This window comes from Suncus etruscus, chromosome 1, assembly GCF_024139225.1.
Source record: "Suncus etruscus isolate mSunEtr1 chromosome 1, mSunEtr1.pri.cur, whole genome shotgun sequence".
Classification (NCBI taxonomy): domain Eukaryota; kingdom Metazoa; phylum Chordata; class Mammalia; order Eulipotyphla; family Soricidae; genus Suncus; species Suncus etruscus.
The window spans coordinates 142,919,830-142,942,602 of NC_064848.1; the positions used below are offsets into that span (position 1 = coordinate 142,919,830).

The 22,773-nt window shown below is 38.9% G+C and overlaps 1 protein-coding gene across 1 annotated transcript in view; it reads left to right on the plus strand.

The window, feature by feature from the left end:
- EXOC4 (exocyst complex component 4) overlaps positions 1-22,773 on the plus strand; it is an 871,527-nt gene that overhangs the window by 489,266 nt on the left and 359,488 nt on the right. The window lies entirely within an intron of this gene.

The following is a 22,773-nucleotide window of genomic DNA, read 5'->3' on the forward strand; positions in this document are numbered from 1 at the left end:
GGATGATATTTTTACAGCTTTGATAGTCCTTGAGCATGTGTTTTGCCTGCTTGAATATGTGCTGTGATTTGTGATCTTGACATATTGGAGAATTCTCTCCTTTATATGTCGCTACTTACTTTCACCCTTTCTAACTGCTCCTGCTTGGGTGTCTCTTAAACTGACTTTACAGAAGAAACTAAAATAGAATATGCCACAGCAGTCTCACTTAGCAGGGTTATCCTGGATCCTTGAAAACGAATTTCCATGCAATTTTATTAATATTGGGTTTGCTTCTAAAGAGTCAACTTTGGTATCAGCTCTCTCATCTTCCAGCTTATTAATAATGATGCCTTTATATAAAAAACTTCAATATAGCAGAAATTGAAAAGTTTAAATAAAATGCTTCAGAAATAATTGTTTTTTTAAATAATTTAAGTTCTTTAAATATGAGGTTTATATTTAAACTCATTTTATGCCATTAGAAATCTTCACATGTCTTACTGACAAAGGAATTCAGAGTTATTCGAAGCATTTGTTGGTAACAAATTAAAATTCAAGCTGGGGCCCAAGTGATATAGCACACTGAGTAAGATACTTGTCTTAATGTGGCTTACCCAGGTTTGATCCCTAGCACCATAATTGGTCCCCTAAACCCTGCCAGATGGGATCCTTGTGCAGTCAGGAGTGACTCCTGATCACCATGTAGGTGTGGCCCCTAAATAAAATAAAACAAAAAATTAAGAGAAACACATTCCAAAAGTCATTTTCTTCTTGAAACTTTAAACACAGAAGCATTTAAAAGGGGCGCTTACAGCTCAAGAGGTCATATACTTCCTTTTGGGGTCCCTGCTCTCATGGACTTGTAGACCCAGGACGCCTAATGTACTGAAAATAGGGGAGACAATGTTTTTTCCTCCATAGAGAAACAAAGAAAAAAGGGGTTTGTTTTTATTTTTCCCAACTGCCCCCTGGTGGCAAAGGCACAATAAACAATAAAGTCATAGACACAACAGACAATAAAGATTTATTCCTGTCTTGAATGCTGCCTGGTGCTTCTTAAAGAGGGTTTCCAGCCCCACCACTGGCCTGTGCTTCTGCCAGCAAGAGCAGCCTATTGGGTATCCTAATTATATTGCGCTTCCCAGAGGCATCTGCTCTTATCATAGTCATACCAGACTCCACCAGTTTAGTCAGTTCTTGTCTATTAACAAGAGACAATCGATAGAAAAATTAAAAAGGAAAGTCAAGGTAATTAGGCTAAAGCTGCTGCTTATGAGTTTTCAATAATTACGTTAGCTTCCTCTTGTTTTCCCATCTTCAGACAAAATAGGTCCTGATTGAAGGACTTGGGCCGCTTTTGACTGAGAACATGTCAAAATCACACAAAGCCGGCTAGGAAATAAAATTAAGCCATATTTGTCTTTGAACAGTAAAGGGGGCCCTGCTTGATGGCAGGGGGAAGAATAGGCATTGATTTCAATGTGCCTATTAGCAGCTGTGCCTTTGTCGGTACCTGTTTCATGGCATCGTCAGTTTTGGCAGCCCTGGCAGAGGCCCCCTCAAAAGCACAGGGACATGGCAAGCAGCAGTTTTGGGGGAAAGGGACAGTACATAGATTCCTCCCAGAGCTAGAGAGAAATTAAATACCATGCTCTGTAAAAGCAGGAAATAACTGAGAGTTCCTTGTGGCTACACCATGACCATTGTTCTGCCACTCATTGACAGGGATTGTCATCCATTTATCAGGCTTTAATGGCCAGCTCTCCTCCTTACATTCATGACCTTATTTATCTGGGGTTTTGAGTAGCTTTGTCATGTTTGTGCCAGATGCTGACAGACCTAAACAAATTGGAGCCGCCTCACTCTGGGCTGGATAAGTGTGGTGGATGTACCATAGGCCCCCTCATGGAAGGAAGGAAAGTAGCCGAGCAATCCCTAATTCAAAAAAAAAAAAAAAAAAAGAATAGAAGGAGAAAAGATGGATTAGTGAGAAATATTTCATGTTTTATGTCCATTTACAATCTTCATTGGCTGTGTTTCTGTCAGCTCCAAGCACTTTATAAACGTTACAGCCAAATTATGTACTAGCGTATTTCATTTACTGCTGATATGTAGCTGTTAAGCATCTGCCAGGTACATATTTTGTAAAACCCAAAAAAATTGTATGAGAGAATTACATCTCTTTAAATATACATAGATAATCTAGGTGGGAGAAGCAACAGAGACCGTAACACACAGGTATTTATTAAGCACCTCCTATGGCCAAAGCCTTACAGAAGAAGTGTCTTAGGTAGGTTAGTTTTTATTGAATGAACTTACTTAGAAAGATGGGAGAGGAGAAAAAGAAAGAACATACATGTTAAAAAAAAAAAAAGAGAGAGCATCAGTTTCTCCAGAGTAGAGAAAAAGTGCACAGAGAGATATAGTGGGCATGATACCTGTTCAAGTGTGGTGAACTTAGCTTGTAGAGCCAGAAATATTTTTAAAGAAATTTAGGAAGATTCAGGGCCAGAGTAATAGCACAGCGTTAGGGTGTTTGCTTTGCACACAGCTGACCCAGGACAGACCTTGGTTCCATCCTCGGCATCCCATATGGTCCCCCAAACCTGCCAGGAATGATTTTTGAGCGCATCTCCAGGAGTAACCCCTGAGTATCACCAGTGTGGCCCAAAAACAAAAACAAAATAAAGAAATTTAGGAAAATTTATTTTTACTATCTTAATAGAAACTTAGTGAAGTTTTACTCTGTTAGGATAATTTTGAGTTCCAAGCTAGAGGGTCTCTATTTTTTTTCCTATTTAACTTACATCAACTCTTAATGGAGATGAAGAAATAGTTTCTTTTGGGGGGTTAGTGGATGAAGTACCTGTAGATATCAGGGATGATTCTTGGCTTGGTGATTTGGGGTTGTACTAAGTGGTCCTCAGAGGACATGTTGTGGCCAGGATTTAACCCAGGGCCCTTACATGCAAACCGTGTCCTAACCCTTTGATCTATTTTCATAAAGCTTTTCAGATTTTTTTTAATGTGGTTTGGCTAGTTAAGTCACTGTTCCTGTGCATGGTTTAGACCCCACTTATTTTTCTAGAGACAAAGTTATCTCTGGTTTGTTTTGACTCATTGAGCAAGGGCATGTCTCTACCCATCTGGACACTGATGTGTCAGTGATGGTAAGATCTTTGCTCTGTGCTGCAGTCCAAGAAAATTTGGCCATGGGACTCACCATTGAGATTCACAAGGTCTTATGATAACCCATTCAGTGTTCTTTTTGGAAAAGGGAAGTTCAGACACAGCTGGTTAGAAGAATGCGTTCTGATCTGTAATGATCTTTTGCACTGCTAAAACTATTTCAGAGCTACCAGAACTCAGCCCAAATCTCTTGTGTTTCCTCATCCACCTGTCTGAATCAGAGCCATAAATTGTATCATAGCACTTCTAAGTCATGGCAGAATTTTCTCTTTTCTAAAGGAGATCTCCCTATAGATCACTGGAGAAATAGAAAAGAGACAGAAAAAAAAATGCCCTGCAAGTCAGGGGTTCCAAAGAAGGTCATGGGGTCCAGCATAATCACACTGAGAGTGTCGGGACTCAGGCTTGTCTAGACAAAAGGTACATAAGTAATTTCAGGTAGCACTTAAATGAAAGCATCTATATATCTTCCAAGTCTTGGTTGGAAGGGAGATCGATTGAATGCAAGTAGTGAATCTTCCAGTACTGTGTGTTGTTTTGAAGGTCTGAAAACTGCTGTTCGTTGAATCTTTAAATTCTTTCAATCTTTACGTCAAGTCCAAATCACTTTTATGTGAGTCAGCTTTTTGAAATACCATTTTTGACACATATAACATCTATTAGTTTTGTATTATATTGAAATGTATTGTGGTACAAAAAAGGCCAAAAAAAATCAAAAAAGAAAAATATAATGAAGGAACAAAAAAGAAAATATATGACGAAAAAAAGAAAAAATGTATTGTAGTAAAATTACCCAACCCAATTTATTTTCTTTTTTGCTCCTTTTGTTTTGAGGCTTATACCTGGGAATTATAGAATGTTGGGAATTGAGCCTGAGTTGGACACATGCAAAGCAAATATCCAGCCCCACAAGTGCTTTACTTTAAAGTGATGTTTTATTATAATTTCTGAAGTTGTTGTGTGGGTTATAACTTGTGATATTCACGGGACTGGGCCATATCCAGCAGTGTTTGTGGAATTAAAACAGCTCAGAGTAAACTTCATAGAAGAAATCAGTTTTGAGCATTGTACTGTCTTATGGAAATAATGGTAGTTGCTGGTGTTAGTGCTATTTATACATTTGGTATTTTTTTTGTTTGTTTTGAGAGCTCAGAGATCATCCCTATTAGGGTTTGGGGATAAGATGTAATGCTTGGAAGCAAACCTAGATCAGCAACATGCAAGGCAAGCACCCTATCCACAGTACTATTGTTCCAGCCCATGTTTTGGCCTATTTAAACATGTAATAAGAATCCCATTAGGATTAATAGCATCATCATTGATTTACCTTGCACCCGAAATATTTAAAGAAATGGGTTTGCCCTGAAGGTCAAATATTATAATCCCTGAATGGGTTTTGAAATTTACCTATACTGAAATGTACGTGGGTGAAAATGTAATGAAGTCTCTCTCTGAACCCTTACATATTAGAAGATTATACTTAATAATGAAAATGACCTGAGCTGTTTTCCAAAATTAGACTGAGAACTTATTCTCTCCCAGTCACGCTATAAATAACTGATTTGGTCAAATTTCAAAGAGATACTATTGTATCTAAAGATCTACAGTCCAAGCCATGACAGTGATCAGTGTAAATGAGTACTTTTACTTTGCATCAATGGTCCCTTGATTTCCCACACTAAATTACTGCTAATCCATTTGCTAAATTACTGCTTATTTCATAGTCCCTTTCATAGTCCCTTGTAAGTAAGTGACAGAGAATCCTAGACTCCTGGCCACTGTTTAAATTATTTTTTTCCCTTCTTCAGTGGCTTTCCCAAAGGTTGTATTCTTTTCCTTTGGCAGTGTATTTTAGTTTTATGACTACAAACCAGATGAGATTTCCTAAACTTTATCTGAAATGAAAGACAACTACATAGAATAATGTTATGATTTCCTAGTCATTAGCCATTGGAGAAAGGGGAGTATATATTAGAATCATTGAGGGGTTCATCTTTTGTAGCTCATCTTATGTAGGTAATCTTATGTATGTCTTTGACCATATCTCCTTTTATCTCCTTTTATCTTTTATCTTTATCTCCTTTTACCCTCTGATTCTGGATTCTCTGTTCCTCTAATGATGATCCATTGTTCTTATGGATGATTAAAATGAATTTATATTACAAGTATTTTTAGGCCTCAGTAAAAGAATCATTGGCCTGAAACTGTTTCTCCAGTTATGATAACTAAATCTACCTTCTCAGGTCTTATTCCATTATTAAAAAAATATTTTAATATATTATAGTTAAGGTTCACAGTGGTGTTGACTTTTATGGTCTTGGTTACTTCACCAACAAGAAAGTGCCCAAGATCCATGCTTCTACCCTATATTTTGTCTTAATACTTTTTTCTAAGTGGAGATTTCAGACCTACTGATTTCATTTGGAATGAAAATGTTATATGTGAACATATATATATATATATATATATATATATATATATATATATCATATATGAAGCCAAAGCTCTTTTATAATGTTTTTTTAATTTAAGCATCATGAGATGCAGCTACAAAGTCATTCATGCTTGAGTTTTATTCATACAATGTCCAACAATCATCCCTTTACCAGTGCATATTTTTCAACACCAGTGTAGCCAGTGTCCCTCTCACCATCCTCCCCTCCCTCCCCACTGCATACCTCTAAGGTAAAAATTTATCTTCTCTCACTTTCTCTCTCTCCCTTCCCATCTCCTTCCCTCCAGCCTCCCTTCCTCTATCTCTTCATTTTTTTCTTTTATATGAAGTTTTCAATATTGTTACTGAAGGAGTATTATGCATATCACTATACCTCCTTTCAGCACCCAATTATTGTCCCAATTGATCATTTCCAAGTATCATTATCACAGTGGTATCTTCTCTGCCCTGACTGCACTCCCTCTTCTTTGTGCCAAACTTCCTACCATGAACTGGCACTGCTAGAAGCCATGAATTTTGGTACTGTAAGAGCACACACAAACATAGTTAAGGTAATTCTGGACAAGAGAGATGGTTTAGCTGATGCATGAATAGATTATGGACTTGTTCTGAACTACTTTCCAAGAGAAAACTTCAGAAAACTCACATTTGGGGCACGTAAATTCCTGAAATATGAAAGTGGCACCACTTACAGGTCAGTTGACTGTGTGACATACCTACATTTGTTTAGTAGCATTAAGAAGAAACATCCCACAGAGGGAACGTTTTCCCAGAATTGGCTTCCTGAATTGTAAGTTTTCTGTTTTGTCAAAGACAAAGTATGCGTTAGGCCAGTTCACATCTCTCTCACAAAGGCACCATTAATTGTTTGCAGTAGGTTGGGTCTCAATTTTCCCAGTTCCAATAAAGTTATCTTTATTGCCACTTCTCTGGCAGTTATTTGCAATTGCACAAGTTTTCCCCATACCCAAATGTTACAATAAAAGTATTTGAGATTCCAGTCACATTTCGAAGCAGATGTACCAAATTACAGCTCAAGACTTCTGCTAGAAATCTTGAGTTCCAATTAGTCAAATATCTAGGGTGGAAGGGTTAGCAAGGGAAGGACCTGAAAAAAACACATTGCCCAAAATAGCTTGAAAAATCCTTTCTGCTTTGACTCTACTCAAATTTGATTTGTCAGCATGTAAGAGTGCGTTCCATCTTCTAAGAAACTGCTTGGTTTCCATTTCATTCGAATATAATTGGTTTTCATGGACTGAATTCAATCAGGAAATCAAAAGTTAGGTGGATGATGTAAGTGAGCAAGTGTATAACTTCATCTATAACTGTATCTTGGTTGGAGTGTTCTTTGCTTTTTATTTTTATAAAAACCACAGTTCTTGTTTAGTTGTTTTGTTCTGGCTTTGGGGGGATTGGGGTGTTTGGATCATACTTACAGTGCTTAGGTCATACACCTGGCTCTGTTCTGAAAAATCTCTATTACTGGGGGTCAAAGAACCCGATGTGGTGCCAGGGATTGAATTTGGATCAGACTTATGAAAGGCAAGCACCCTAACACCTGTTCTGTCTTTATGGCCTTTCTTTGGAAAGTATAGGTTTTTACAGGGTATCTTCAACATAAAGGTACAATATTTATAGAATTTTTCCTTTTGACTTGCTTCAAGTGCCCTTGAAATTTTCCTGTTTCATAATTTCATTACTTCTGAATAGTTACCATTTCCCTTAACTTTCTCACAAGACCAATACCTAAAATCTCCCCTTCCTACTAGCTGGCTTTTTCCTAACACCCGAATTTGGTGTCTTGTAACTCTCTCCATCACTTCTTTCTCCCTAAGAACAGAAGTGTGATTAAGTGGAAGGAACTTAATGGTGGAGTCAAAACGTTTCTCTTCTAAGCTGGAATTTGTTTATCCTCAGAACGTTTCTCTTCTAAGCTGGAATATGTTGTCCTCCCTCTAGGTTTGATCCACTCAACCCACTCTTTAGTGCTTCAGACAGTCTCAGAATAGGATGAAAAGGTCCATCTTTTGGGGATGGTCTTTTATTTGATCATTTCTGGATTTGTGCTTTTACTCAGATGGTCACACTCATTCAGAGTGGGTTCCAAGCACTGATCTGTACTGAACATTGTATTTCACTGAAGATGTCAATAGGGATTCCTGTCTGTGCCCAACAGTCTCTGAGTCTCCCATAATACCCACAGACTAGTGGGAACATAGAGCACAAATGAGTAGTTTCAAGTGTGAACTCTGTTTCAAAGCAAAGCATCCACTGGGTATTGGCACTGGAGACCCCCAGCACTACTGGGCCCTACTATGGTCACCAAACTGTGAGGCCCAACTAGTATTAGCACAAGTGGCCTCCAGCAACTCCCAGCACCTCTGTGAAAGCCCATATATTTTTTTATTTTTCTGGATTGTTTTGGGTCACACCCAATGGTGCTCAATGGCTATTCCTAGCTCTATACTCGGGGTAACTCCTGGCAGTTCTCAGGTTGAGGACATATACAATGCCAAGTATTGAACTGAGCTCAGTTGTGCATTAAAGCATGTTCGCCTACTAACTACATAGACTTATGGGACTAATATTTAGTAGTAGTAGTCATCGTCATAGTAGTAGTAATCATATTGTAGTAGTAGTAGTAGTAGTAGTAGTAGTAGTAGTAGTAGTAGTAGTAGTAAATAGATTACCTCAGGAGCATTTCCAGGGAAAAACAATGAGAAGCTTACTTAATTTATTCTGTCTACTAGAGCCAAATATCATAGACTATAGGCTCAAACACCAGTGGTTTATTTCTCTCCATTCTGGAGACAGGATTGTCCAAGCCCCCATTTTGGTTCACAGGTGACTGTCTGACTGTTCTCTCACAGGAGGGTTTATTTGAGTCCAGGACAGGATCCCATTGATGAGGCTCTTCCCCCCCCACCCCCGCCACCCCTTTCAAACTGGATCTCTCCCCAGAGGCTCCACCTGCTAACACTCTCACACTGGAAATCTGGAGTCCACAAGAGAACTTCCAGGATATACTCTAGTTTTCAAGAGCAGAAACCATCACCTTTAGAGTCATTTGACTTGTTTGTTGTTGTTAGGGGAATGGGGAGAGAGATGTTTATAAATTTTTTTATGCAGCATGTAAATGTTACCCTAAAGAGTATTTTCATGGAGATTGGGGGAAAAATAGACTACTCTTGACTGCCCTTAGCATACTTGTCAAATTATTCATCAGAGTCTCTGTTTCCCAGTGCCCTGAAGCTCAGTTATTAAGCCCTTTCCCCACATAATTGACTGCATCTGACCACAGATTTTACTAAGCTGCCCTGTGTGCTCAAGCCTGGCTTCTTTTTCTCTGCTTCATTTTGTTCCACCCCTATGCAGTACCCAGACTTGCAAATTTACAGCATGCTTTCCTCCACTCCGTTGACCTTCTCTTTCAAGAAACAACAAACTGATCTCTTTCAAATGTTTTATTTTTATTCTGTAATTTTTTCAAATTCAATTTTTACCTCTAGGAAACTTTTATTTATTACCAAGTAACTGAAAAGTCTGTTCTTTCTCAAGATCTGATCTGCATTATACTCCCTGGGGTCTCTTACTTTGTACCACTGATGCCCTCTATATTGACTCCCTTCTCAATACCCCTCTTTGATGTTGCTGCAATTTTAATAAGAAGGTTGTGGCGGAACCATAAGTATTTCTGTCACTTCTTTTGTTGTTGTTGTTGTTTTGGGTTTTTTTTTGGGGGGGGGTGTTGGGAGACACACCAAGATATAGAAGTCACTGGTATGGTCAGCCGATTTTGAGGTCACAGTCATTGGATGTAGAAGCCACCAGTGAGGTCAGATCTCAGGCAAATAGAGCACTCGTAAAGAAACACCCATTAGCCACTTCAGGAAAGAAACTCAATTTTTTGTAGGTAGGAAAGGGATATTTATATTAGGGGAGAATAAGATGGAGAGTGAATGTATGCTCTGTATCAGCCAATTCAGTAGAATGTGAGAGGTGATTACAAAAGAGTGTGTGCTTATTTGTTTAGAGAAGATATGGTAAAGGATTAGGGAAAGCAGGGTGTGTGCTCTGGGAGTTAAAACTGGGTGTGTGCTTAGGTGACTAGCTACAGTGCTCAGGGATTACTCCCGCATTCAGGAATCACTCCTGGTAGGCTTAGGGAATGCTGGGGATGGAACCTTGGTTGGACGGGTACAAAGTAAATACCCTACCTGCTATACTTTTGCTGTACCCGCCCCTCCTGTCACTTCTTAAAGGGAAAATGTACTTCTAGAACTTGCCATGTTTCTCACATAAAGTTAGGTAAATTTGCACATGTGCAGAAGTACAAGTGACTCCTGAACCTGGAGAGCTGGGTGGATGCGTGGAATCAAGATGATGAGGTGCTGCTTATATAGAGATATTTTTAGAAATTAAAATAAAAATTAAAAAAGGGCCAGAAGGGGGGGGGCGCAAGCAGTAAGGAGGTTCAATCCCCTGGCGTCCCATATGGTTCCCCCAAGCTAGGAGCAACTTCTGAGCACATAGCCAGGAGTAACCACTGAGCGTCACCAGTTGTGGCCCCAAACAAATAAAAAGAACCCAAAAAAAGTAAAAAAAATAAAATAAAAAAGATGATGAGGTGGGGGAAGCTTGATGAGACTGGAACTTGAAGAACATTCAGAGCTGTTTACTTTTGTGTTCATGGGTTGAGTATCATTTAAGTATGAGTCAGAAGAATGATTTGATTAAATATGAACTTTGAAGAAAGGGAAAAGGAAATTAAAAGAGTTCTTTCGGGCCCGGAGAGATAGCACAGAGGCATTTGCCTTGCAAGCAGCCGATCCAGGACCAAAGGTGTTTGGTTCGAATCCCAGTGTCCCATATGGTCTCCCCTGCCTGCCAGGAGCTATTTCTGAGCAGACAGCCAGGAGTAACCCCTGAGCATGGCCTGGTATGACCCCAAAAAAAAAAAAAGTTCTTTCAGTGCTGGAGAAGTACAAAAAGCATGGAGCTTGCCTTACATGTAATTGACCCCAGTTAAGTCCTCAGCACTGCATTTGGTTCCCTGAGACCACCATAGTGATTAAGGAGCAGTCAGAAACCCTGAGCATCACTGAGACCACACAACCAAAAAGAGAAAGAAATAATGAAAACAGATTTCTTCCAATGTTCTTCCTTTTGTTCTTTATGTATACTATTTCAGCTAACTCTTAGATCTCTGATGCCCATAGCAATTTAGAAAAGATATTATCAGCCAAGATAAATGAATGACAATGAAAACAGTTTAATAATTGGATAAACATATAAGAGTGTTCATTGAATGGGTCTTATCAGAAGAATGGGAAATTATGGGGGAAACAATTGAAGCTGAAGGAAACAGAGAAGATCTGGATGACCTATTCTTAGAGGAAAGGTTGAACTCTGCCTTGAGCATTTGGGTTTATATCAGTATCTTTAACCAAAGTAGGAATCAGGAGAATTAGAACAATTTTGGGAGAGTTGTTAAGCTTATATTTGAACTTGTGAAATTTGTTCTTCCTGAAATATCCAGTGAAAGTACATTCATAAATTGGGAGTATTTTGCAGGTGCCCATAAATGTAGCAGAAAAATCTCTGTATCTGTAAGAATATATGGAGGAGTTGATTCAGAAGGTTATTCAGAACAGAGTTGAAGCCATGATAATATTTGAAATAGACTAGGGTGTCGGTTAAGTGAGAGCTGGATAGCACCTTGGGAAATCTTTATTTAAGAAATGATTGGAGGAAGAGAGATTAAAATGAAAATACTACTACTACAATCTGCTTAATTTTCCACTGTGATAAAATGTTTAGCCACGTCAATGTACAGAACTAATTGATTATACAAAGTGCTACAAATGCTTATGTAGCACTTTAGTGTCTGACCTAATTGCACTTTAAATTTTACCTTAAATATAACGTTAAATTTACCTTAAATTTATATTAATGTTAATAAAATTATATAGAGTTGATTGTAACTTGGTAATTTTTGTTGTTTTGGGTCACTCCAAGTGATGTAAGGATAGAACCCAAGGTCCCTTTGTGCATAGCAAATGCACTAATTATTGTGAAGGAAGAGTTTAAATGAATAAATTAAAAAATGACACTTTCTGGGGCTGGGCGGTGGCGCTAAAGGTAAGGTGCCTGCTTTGCCTGCGCTAGCCTTGGATGGACCACGGTTCGATCCCCCAGTGTCCCATATGGTCCCCCAAGCCAGGAGCAACTTCTGAGCACATAGCCAGGAGTAACCCCTGAGCATTACCGGGTGTGGCCCAAAAATCAAAAAAAAAAATGACACTTTCTGAAAACTGGACTTCAGTAGGAGCATTCTTTATGTGTGGGGGAGACAAGCAGATGAGACACTGGGACATTGCTTTAAGGAAATGGAAACTCTAGTGGAGGAGGTTTTGGCGCTATGTTTCATTCACAAAATGCTACCATGAACAGCATTATCAAGTATAGTTACTAAAATAAAATTATATTTAAATTACAGAAAATAAGAAGAAAACAAAGTTACATTGTGTTCCAACATAGTGTTCCTTCTTAGTTCCATGCTTTCTTGTTTACGTCCTCATGAGCATTTCTGGTTTTTGTTAGACATTTTTCTATTTCCATTTATAAGTGTCATTTTATCACAAAATAATGTTATTGAAAGTACTTACTAAATTATCATTTTATTAGTATTACTCATTAATAAAATAAATTGCCTATGGTTACAATCTTAATGTTTTCTTTAAGTACTTACAGGTGGAGGGTGGCATTACCTAGCTATGAAAACCTCAGTTATCACTTTCCTTTTGTTTTGGTAATGATGTGATGCTTTTAAAAAAAGTTTCACCAAACTCATTTAACCTCTGTGAAAGTCCATTATTCCATCTGTACAATGAAGTTACTAGTCATCACTAAAGTTCTTTACACTCCAAACAATCTTTATACTCTTAACTATATCACTCTTTTAATATAATAAATGTCTGTAGAAGTGATATTTCTTCAGTTTTTGTTGTAGTTGTTGTTGTTGAACTTAAGAGTTGATCCACACCCAGCGGTTCTCAGGCTTACTCCTGACTCTGTCCTCACTCCTGGTGGGACTATTGGTTGCAGGGATAGAACCTGGGTTAGTTGTGTACAAAAAAAAAAAAAAAAACTCCTTACCTGCCATGCTATCTCTCTGGCCCCAATTCTTTACTTTTTTTTTTTTTTTTTATCTATGCCCATTAAAAGTATGGAGAAAGATTTATACCCTCTCCACTTAAAACTGCCCTATGTACAAACATGTAAAATATTTCAAGTAAAACCATCTGGGTAACAAGAATATCTTTACTAAACACAGGAAAGAGAAATTTATGCAAATGACAGAATTTTTTTTAGAAGTATTTCATATCTGAGAGATGTGTGAAATGATGTCTAATTTTTTATCTAATGTTTGCTACCAAGAAAGCAGGAAATGGAAAGGCATTCTGGAAAATTTAAATAAAACACAATGAATATATGTTAAAATTTTGAATAGTAGGCTGTAAAATGTACAGTAGGTAAGACACTTACCTTGACACAACCCTCATCCCATTTCAGCACCACATGTGCAGTTTCTTAAGTGCTGCTAGAGGTCACTCCTGACTACAAGCTGGGAGCAGTCCCTGAGCACTAATTACTCTGTCCCAAAACCTTGTCCAAATAGATATTTTAACTAAAATAAGCTCAAAATTTAATTGTGATCTGATTGTTTAATTTAGGAGAATTATTGTCTTTTGCTACTATGTCTGTAAAAATACAAATCTCAGTCTTCTAAGATGGGCAAGGGCACTATTTAGGCAATATCACTGTTGACACTAGTTTTTTTAAGAATATGTATTAAAGGGTGAAGTATATTGTGCATTATTGAATAAAAAAATCTATCTGTGGAGTGCTCCTTGTAAATGTTTCTCTACTGTCCTCTTGCGTGAAACTCTTGGGAGTGGGGCAAAAGAGGCTCCAGAAATCTGCGCTTCCAGGCGCCATTTCCAGGGCGGGTCTCCAGAAGGTGAAAACCGGCGGGCTTTCGCAGAAGCCAGCTGCCCTGTCTGGGACATCAGGCAGGGAAAAGACACGAATCTGCGCCCGCCCAGTGGAGCCCGACTGTGAGTGCTCCTTGTAAATGTTTCTCTACTGTCCTCTTGCGTGAAACTCTTGGGAGTGGGGCAAAAGAGGCTCCAGCAGAGCACGGCCGCTCCGCTTCGCTACGCGGCCGTGCGCTCTTTCTAAGAAAAGAACACCATCATAACAAGAAGAAAAAATCACACTAAGATCTGAGCTATAACACAGAAGCAAGCATTCCTCCTCGGACTGTCTTCTCCGTTGAATGCTTGGGCCTAAGATTTGATCCAGTGTGAGGCTTCACCCACGGAGGACTCCCATCCACTAGAGACAAGTCAGCCCATCCAGAAAGGGCGGAGCCAGAGAAGTGTGCTGCCTACATCATATAGCCAATGAATACCACCACAACACGTAGAAAAACCCAAAATACAAGTGTGACAATGGGGAAACAACGCAGGCCAGCATCAGACATAGAGAATGAAGAGGACAAGTCTGATGACCAGATAATGGCCAACCAACTAATCAACCTCTCAGATAAGGACTTTAGACTAGCAATATGGAAGATGCTCAACGGACTCCAAGAAACCATGGATCGAGTTGAACAGAACACTAATAAGAACCAAGAAAATATGAAGACAGAAATCACAAAACTCCAAACTGAAATAACATATCAATTAACAGGCCTGAAAAAGTCAGTAAACGAAGTGAATGACAAAATGGATAAGCTCTGGGACAGGATGTCAGAAGCTGAGAATAGACATGGTGCTGTGGAAGATGAGATACACAACAATTCCATACAACAGGAGAGATTGGACAAAAAACTTAAAGCAAATGAGCAGACAATGGAAAAATTAGTCAAAGAATGGGAACAGATGAAAATAGAAGTCTATGATAAGATCAACAGAAACAACTTAAGAATCATTGGAGTCCCAGAGACCCAGGAAGAAAATTCCCAGGAAGAATCAATGGTCAAGAACATCATTAAAGAGAAACTTCCAGAGTTAAAGAATATAGGTGATCAAATCCTACATGCTCGAAGAGTACCAACCAAAAGAGACCCCAGAAAAAAACACCCCAAGACACATCCTAGTCACAATGACAAATCCCACAGATAGAGACAGAATTCTGAAAACAGCAAGATCAAAAGGGGAAATTACATTCAAGCAAGCTTCCCTGAGATTTACAGCAGACCTGTCACCAGAAACACTCAATGCCAGAAAGCAGTGGTGGGATATTGTGACAAGACTGAATGAAATGAATGCTTCACCCAGAATACTATACCCAGCAAAACTCACTTTCCGGTTTGACGGAAGAATACATGGTTTCACAGACAAAAAACAGCTCAGAAACTTCACAGACACAAAACCAGTCTTAAGAGAAAAACTGAAAGACCTAATCTAAGACAAGACTACCCAAAAGACACACCAAATTTTGATATAAAGATGGCGTTAAATCCCAGGACAATTCTTTCTCTCAATGTCAATGGACTAAATGCACCAGTTAAGAGACACAGAGTGGCTAAATGGATCAAAAAACTCAATCCAACCTTCTGCTGCCTACAAGAAACGCACCTGAATAGTCAGAACAAACATAGACTCAAAATAAAAGGCTGGAGAAAAATTATCCAAGCAAACAACACCCATAAAAAAGCTGGAGTAGCCATACTAATATCAGATAATGCAAACTTTATACTCAGGAAGGTTGTAAGGGACAAAGATGGACATTTTATATTAATCAAGGGGTACGTAGAGCAGGAAGAAATAACTCTCCTAAACATATATGCACCGAATGAGGGGCCAGCAAAATATTTAATACAACTGTTGACAAATCTGAAAAATAATATCAATAACAACACAATAATTGTGGGGGACCTTAACACGGCTTTGTCAACACTGGATAGGTCAACCAGACTGAAACCCAACAAGAATATACTAGACCTGAGGAGAGAAATGGAAGAAAGAGGCTTAGTGCATATATATAGGACACTCCACCCCCAGAAACCTGGATACACATTCTTCTCCAATGTACATGGGACATTCTCCAGGATAGACTACATGCTGGCACATAAAACATACCTCCATAAGATCAAGAGGATAGAAATTTTGCAGACTGCCTTTGCTGACCACAAGGCTCTGAAATTATTTGTGAATTCCAAAGGGACTCAGAAGAAAAACCTTAACACCTGGAAGTTAAACAGCCTCATACTCAATAACCAGTGGGTCCGAGATGAAATCAAGGAGGAAATCAAAAGGTTCCTGGAAACAAATGACAATCAAGACACAAACTATCAGAACTTATGGGACACAGCAAAAGCAGTACTGAGAGGAAAATTTATAGCTTTGCAAGCACACATCAGGAAGGAAGAAGGAGCTTACCTGAGTAGCCTAATGACACAGCTAATAGAACTAGAAAATGCTCAACAAAATAACCCAAAAATAGGAAGACAGAAGGAAATAACAAAGCTGAGAGCAGAAATCAATGAAGTGGAAACCCAAAAAAGAATCCGAAAGATCAACGAAAGCAGAAGTTGGTTCTTTGAAAAAATAAACAAGATTGATAGACCACTGGCAAACCTAACAAAGAAAGAGAGAGAGAGAAACTTGATAACTCGTATTAGGAATGAAAAAGGAGAGATCACTACTGATATGAGAGAGATTCAAAGGGTAATCAGAAACTACTTTGAGAAACTCTACGCCACTAAAAATGAGAACCTGGAAGAAATGGATAAATTCTTGGACTCTTATAATCTTCCACAGTTGAAGGAAGAGGATGTAGCATATCTAAACACCCCCATCACCATTGATGAAATTAGAATGGTAATCAAAGGTCTGCCGAAAAACAAAAGCCCAGGCCCAGATGGATTCACTAATGAATTCTTTCAAACTTTCCAAGAGGAACTACTACCAATCCTGGCAAGACTCTTTCATGAAATTGAACAAACGGAAACACTTCCAAATAGCTTTTATGAAGCCAACATCACCTTGATACCTAAACCAGACAGAGATGCTACAAAAAAAGAAAATTACAGACCAATATCGCTGATGAATGCAGATGCAAAGATCCTCAACAAAATCCTGGCAAATAGGATTCAATGCCTCATTAAGAAGATCATCCACTATGATCAAGTAGGTTTCATCCCAGGAATGCAAGGCTGGTTTAACATCCATAAATCTATCAACATCATACACAACATCAATAACAAGAAAAATAAAAACCACATGATCATATCAATAGATGCAGAGAAAGCATTTGATAAGGTCCAACACCCATTCTTGATCAAAACTCTCAGCAAGATGGGAATGGAAGGAACCTTTCTCAATCTAGTTGAAGCCATCTACCACAAGCCAACGGCAAATATTATCCTCAACGGAGAAAAACTAAAAGCCTTCCCTCTAAATTCTGGTACAAGACAAGGCTGTCCTCTCTCACCACTCCTATTCAACATAGCACTGGAAGTACTTGCTATAGCGATTAGGCAAGAAAAAGATATCAAGGGAATCCAGATAGGAAAGGAAGAAGTCAAGCTCTCACTGTTTGCAGATGACATGATACTCTACTTAGAAAACCCTAAAGACTCTACCAAAAAGCTTCTAGAAACAATAGACTCATATAGCAAGGTGGCAGGCTACAAAATTAACACACAAAAATCAATGGCCTTTCTATACACCAACAGTAATAAAGAAGAAATGGACATTAAGAAAACAACCCCATTCACAATAGTGCCACACAAACTCAAATATCTTGGAATCAACTTGACTAAAAATGTGAAGGACCTATACAGAGAAAACTATAAAACTTTCTCCAAGAAATAAGAGAGGACACGCGGAAATGGAAATGCATACCCTGCTCGTGGATTGGCAGGATTAACATCATCAAAATGGCAATACTCCCCAAGGCATTATACAGATTTAATGCTATCTCTCTAAAGATACCCATGACATTCTTCAAAGAAGTGGATCAGACACTTTTGAAATTCATTTGGAACAATAAACACCCTCGAATAGCCAAAGCAATCATTGGGAAAAAGAATATGGGAGGAATTACTTTCCCCAACTTTAAATTGTACTACAAAGCAATAGTTATCAAAACAGCATGGTATTGGAATAAGGACAGGCCCTCCGATCAGTGGAATAGGCTTGAATACTCAGAAAATGTTCCCCGGACATACAATCACCTAATTTTTGATAAAGGAGCAAGAAATCCTAAATGGAACAAAGAAAGCCTCTTCAACAAGTGGTGTTGGCACAACTGGATAGCTGCTTGCAAAAAATTGAACTTAGACCCCCAGCTATCATCAAGTACGAAGGTAAAATCCAAATGGATTAAAGACCTCGATATCAGCCCCAAAACCATAAGATATATAGAACAGCACATAGGCAAGACACTCCAGGACATTACAGGCATCTTCAAGGAGGAAACTGCACTCTCCAAGCAAGTGAAAGCAGAGATTAACAGATGGGAATATATTAAGCTGAGAAGCTTCTGCACCTCAAAGGAAATAGTGCCCAGGATACAAGAGCCACCCACTGAGTGGGAGAAACTATTCACCCAATACCCATCAGATAAGGGGCTAATCTCCAAAATATACAAGGCACTGACAGAACTTTACAAGAAAAAAACATCTAATCCCATCAAAAAATGGGGAGAAGAAATGAACAGACACTTTGACAAAAAAGAAATACAAATGGCCAAAAGACACATGAAAAAGTGCTCCACATCACTAATCATCAGGGAGATGCAAATCAAAACAACGATGAGATACCACCTCACACCACAGAGAATGGCACACATCACAAAGAATGAGAATAAACAGTGTTGGCGGGGATGTGGAGAGAAAGGAACTCTTATCCACTGCTGGTGGGAATGCCTTCTAGTTCAACCTTTATGGAAAGCGATATGGAGATTCCTCCAAAAACTTGAAATCGAGCTCCCATATGATCCAGCTATACCACTCCTAGGAATATACCCTAAGAACACAAAAATACAGTACAAAAACCCCTTCCTTACACCCATATTCATTGCAGCACTATTTACCATAGCAAGACTCTGGAAACAACCAAGATGCCCTTCAACAGATGAATGGCTAAAGAAACTGTGGTACATATACACAATGGAATATTATGCAGCTGTCAGGAGAGATGAAGTCATGAAATTTTCCTATACATGGATGTACACGGAATCTATTATGCTGAGTGAAATAAGTCAGAGAGAGAGAGAAAAACGCAGAATGGTCTCACTCATCTATGGGTTTTAAGAAAAATGAAAGACATTCTTGCAATAATAATTTTCAGACACTAAAGAGAAAAGAGCTGGAAGTTCCAGCTCACCTCAGGAAGCTCACCACAAAGAGTGATGAGTTTAGTTAGAGAAATAACTACATTCTGAACTTTCCTAATAATGAGAATATATGAGGGAAATGGAGAGCCTGTTTAGAGTACAGGCAGGGTTTAGGTGGGGAGGAGGGAGACTTGGGACATTGGTGGTGGGAATGTTGCACTGGTGATGGGTGGCGTTCTTTACATGACTGAAACCCAAACACAATCATGTATGTTATCAAGGTGTTTAAATAAAAAAAATAAATTAATAAAAAAAAATCTATCTGTGACATTGATTAAGAATTTGCTTTCTTATATAAGATGTTAAGTAGAGATGAATAGTCTGCATTAGTACGATGAGGTCATACTTTTTTTCTAGGACCCTCTTGCATGAGAAGATCATGAATGCTATTTACAAATGTAGTTATATTGGCGAGTATGATGTAATAGTGAATGTAATTTATTGGCCAGGAGTTGCATTTTATGGTGTTAGTTCATTTGCCCTGGATTTTTCTGCTGATTTAAAGAAGATGAGGGGTAAATAGTTTGGGGGAATATAAAGCATCTCAAAGATGTGTGCATGATTTAATTTTAGTCCCTTCTTTCCTTTCTTCCTTCTTTCTTCCTCCCTCCATCCTTCCATCCCTCCCTCCTTCCTTCCTTCCTCTTTTGGGGTCATACTACTGGCTCTACACTCAAAGATCACTTCTGACAGTGCTCCCTCAGGGACCATACAGGCAGCCAGTGCTTGAATTCCAGTTGGTCCTGTGCAAGGCAAAAGCCCTACCCACTGTACTATCTCCCTGATTTACATTCCAAAGGACTGTCAAGTGAATAATGATTCAGCTTTAGAAATGCTCAGGTTGAGAATAGATAAAACTGAACAGCACTTTAGACAGCTCTTTTCTCAAAAAATGTTAAGAGTCCAAACTTGGTGAATTCTGAAGAGCAACTTTAGTGCTACAAGATCACAAAGTGGATCAGACTGTGATTATGTATGTGTGGGGTTCTGAGGTCACTGCTGGAGGAAAGCAGGTACTCTGGTAATGGTTGCAGTGTTGAAACAGTGTATGCATGAAGCTATCATTAGCAATAAATCATAGTACCATAATACCATAGGGTATTAACTTTGTAGAATTTTTGGAATTCCTTTTATGTGACTATTTGGAAACAGAGCCTGATAAAGACAATTTATCACAGATCTATCTATATTCTAGCTATTTTGTTTAGTAACTCATTGCTGAACCCAGTTTACTTTCTAATAATCCCTTCCAAATTCTTACTCCTATCTATGGGAAAACATTAGTCTGAGTTGTTTGTTTTTTTTTTTTGAAAGTATTTTTTGAGGGGGCCACACCCATCAATGCTTAGGGGTAACTCCTGGCTCTGCACTCAGGAATTATTCCTGGCAGGCTCAAGAAACCCCAAATGGAATGCCGAGCATCAAACCTGGTTCTGCCGCATGCAAGGCAAGCACCCCTAATTGTTCTGCTATTGCTCTGGCCCTCTAAGTTTTTGTTTTGCTTTTGTATTTTTTTTTCCACACCCAGCGGTGCTCAGGGGTTACTCCTGGCTGTCTGCTCAGAAATAGCTCCTGGCAGGCACAGGGGACCATATGGACACTGGGATTCAAACCAACCACCTTTGGTCCTGGATAGGCTGCTTGCAAGACAAACGCCACTGTGCTATCTCTCTGGGCCCTGATTTTGTATTTTCTATCCTTTCTCATCATGGTCCTCCGAGGCAGGTATTTATAATGATTAATTTTATGTGCATACTTGGTGGACCACAGTATCAATAACTGTGTTCAAATGCTATGAAGGGCAGAATTCTTTTCACAGTGTAATTTGGCCTTATCCAGTCAATAAATATCTTTTAAAAAAGGAGAGAGTAAATGAACATGTATGGAGTCTGTAGTTATTCCTATGACAGTATACTTCAAGGGCAGAGAAACCCTGTTATCTGTTAGGCCAAGGGAATCCCCTTTCTAATTTTCCCAATTTCTGCCTATGCAGAAAAAATAAGCAGCACAGAATAATATTTTTGTGGGGTTTTGTTTTTGTTGTTGCTGTTGTTGTTTTCAATTTTTGCGCTTTGTTTTGTTTTTATTTCAGGGCCATTGTTAGTGTGTGGTGTTTGTCTTTATTGCTGTGGTGCGTTTTTGAATTTTTTGTTTGATTTTTTTTTTTTTTTCAGTTTTTCGGGCCACACCCATTTGATGCTCAGGGGTTACTCCTGGCTAAGAGCTCAGAAATTGCCCCTGGCTTGGGGGGACCATATGGGACATGGGGATCGAACTGCAGTCCTTCCTTGGCTAGTGCTTGCAAGGCAGACACCTTACCTCTAGCGCCACCTCGCAGGCCCCTGATTTTTCTTTCTGTAATGTTGATGTGTTTCTCTTCCTTTTTACCTTTCTTTTCTCAAAGTAATTTTTATAGCCTCTAGAAGGACTCCACCCATTTTTTGTTTGTTTGATTTTTACCCCTATTTTATTTTTTTTTTCGTTTCCTCAAACAGAACCACATAACTTGAACCAATTTGTTCCGCCTTTCAATTTGAGGGGGAAACAATGGAGGACACCAAGACCAAACAGTTGTATGATCACTAAGTAGTAATAAAAATGATCAGACTTAAATACCAAACCCAATCCTACGACAACAGAATCGATACCCAATCTACAACAAGCTAGACACAGAGGGGACCACTTATACTAGCAGCCCGGGGGTAAGGGAAGGGAATATGGGATGCATGCTGGGAATGGGGATGGAGGGAGGACAACTTTGGTGGTGGGAATTCCCCTGATTCAATGTCAATATGTAACCAAAAGATATGTGAAAGATATGTAATCCATTTTGGTCAAAATAAAAATCATTATTAAAAAGAAGGAATGAAAGAAGGAGGGAGGGAGGGAGGGAAGAAGGAAGGAAGGAAGGAAAGAAGGAAGGAAGGAAGGAAGGAAGGAAGGAAGGAAGGAAGGAAGGAAGGAAGGAAGGAAGGAAGGAAGGAAGGAAGGAAGGAAGGAAGGAAGGAAGGAAGGAAGGAAGGAGGGAGGGAGGGAGGGAGGGAGGGAGGGGGGAGGGAGGGAGGGAGGGAGGGAGGGAGGAAGGAAGGAAGGAAGGAAGGAAGGAAGGAAGGAAGGAAGGAAGGAAGGAAGGAAGGAAGGAAGGAAGGAAGGAAGGAAGGAAGGAAGAAGACCTTCACCAGGTGGAATAAAATATGTGGCAAACAGCTTTCAGACTGGAAATTTACCATCTGAGTCTTATGTCTGCCACTCCACCTTCAGATTAGAGACTTGCCAGACTATATAATTGATTCAGTCAGTTCCTTGAAATCTATCAAAGTTAAGTTACTCTCTCTAGATAGAGATAAAGGCATAGCTGCAGATATGTGGGTATAGATACAGATACATATATAGATATGAATATAGATGCATATATAGATTTAGATATGTCGCATCCTGTTCTGTTTCTCTGGAAAACTTGAATGTGGTGCTATTATTATCATCCCCAATTTGAAGCAGATTTTGAGGAGACTAAATCTTAAACCATTTAAACAGCCTTATTGAACTCGACACACTGAGTAAGTGGAGAAACAGGAACTGGAACTGGGGTGGTTTGGCTCCAAGAGCTATTTCCTTATCCAGAAAAATTAGATATTATCTTCCTGATAGCTTTATTTTTTGTTTTAGTCAGGGGAATTCTCTTTCTAGCTTTTAAAACGTTTGTATGGAGATAACATTGGTTTCTAAGACTG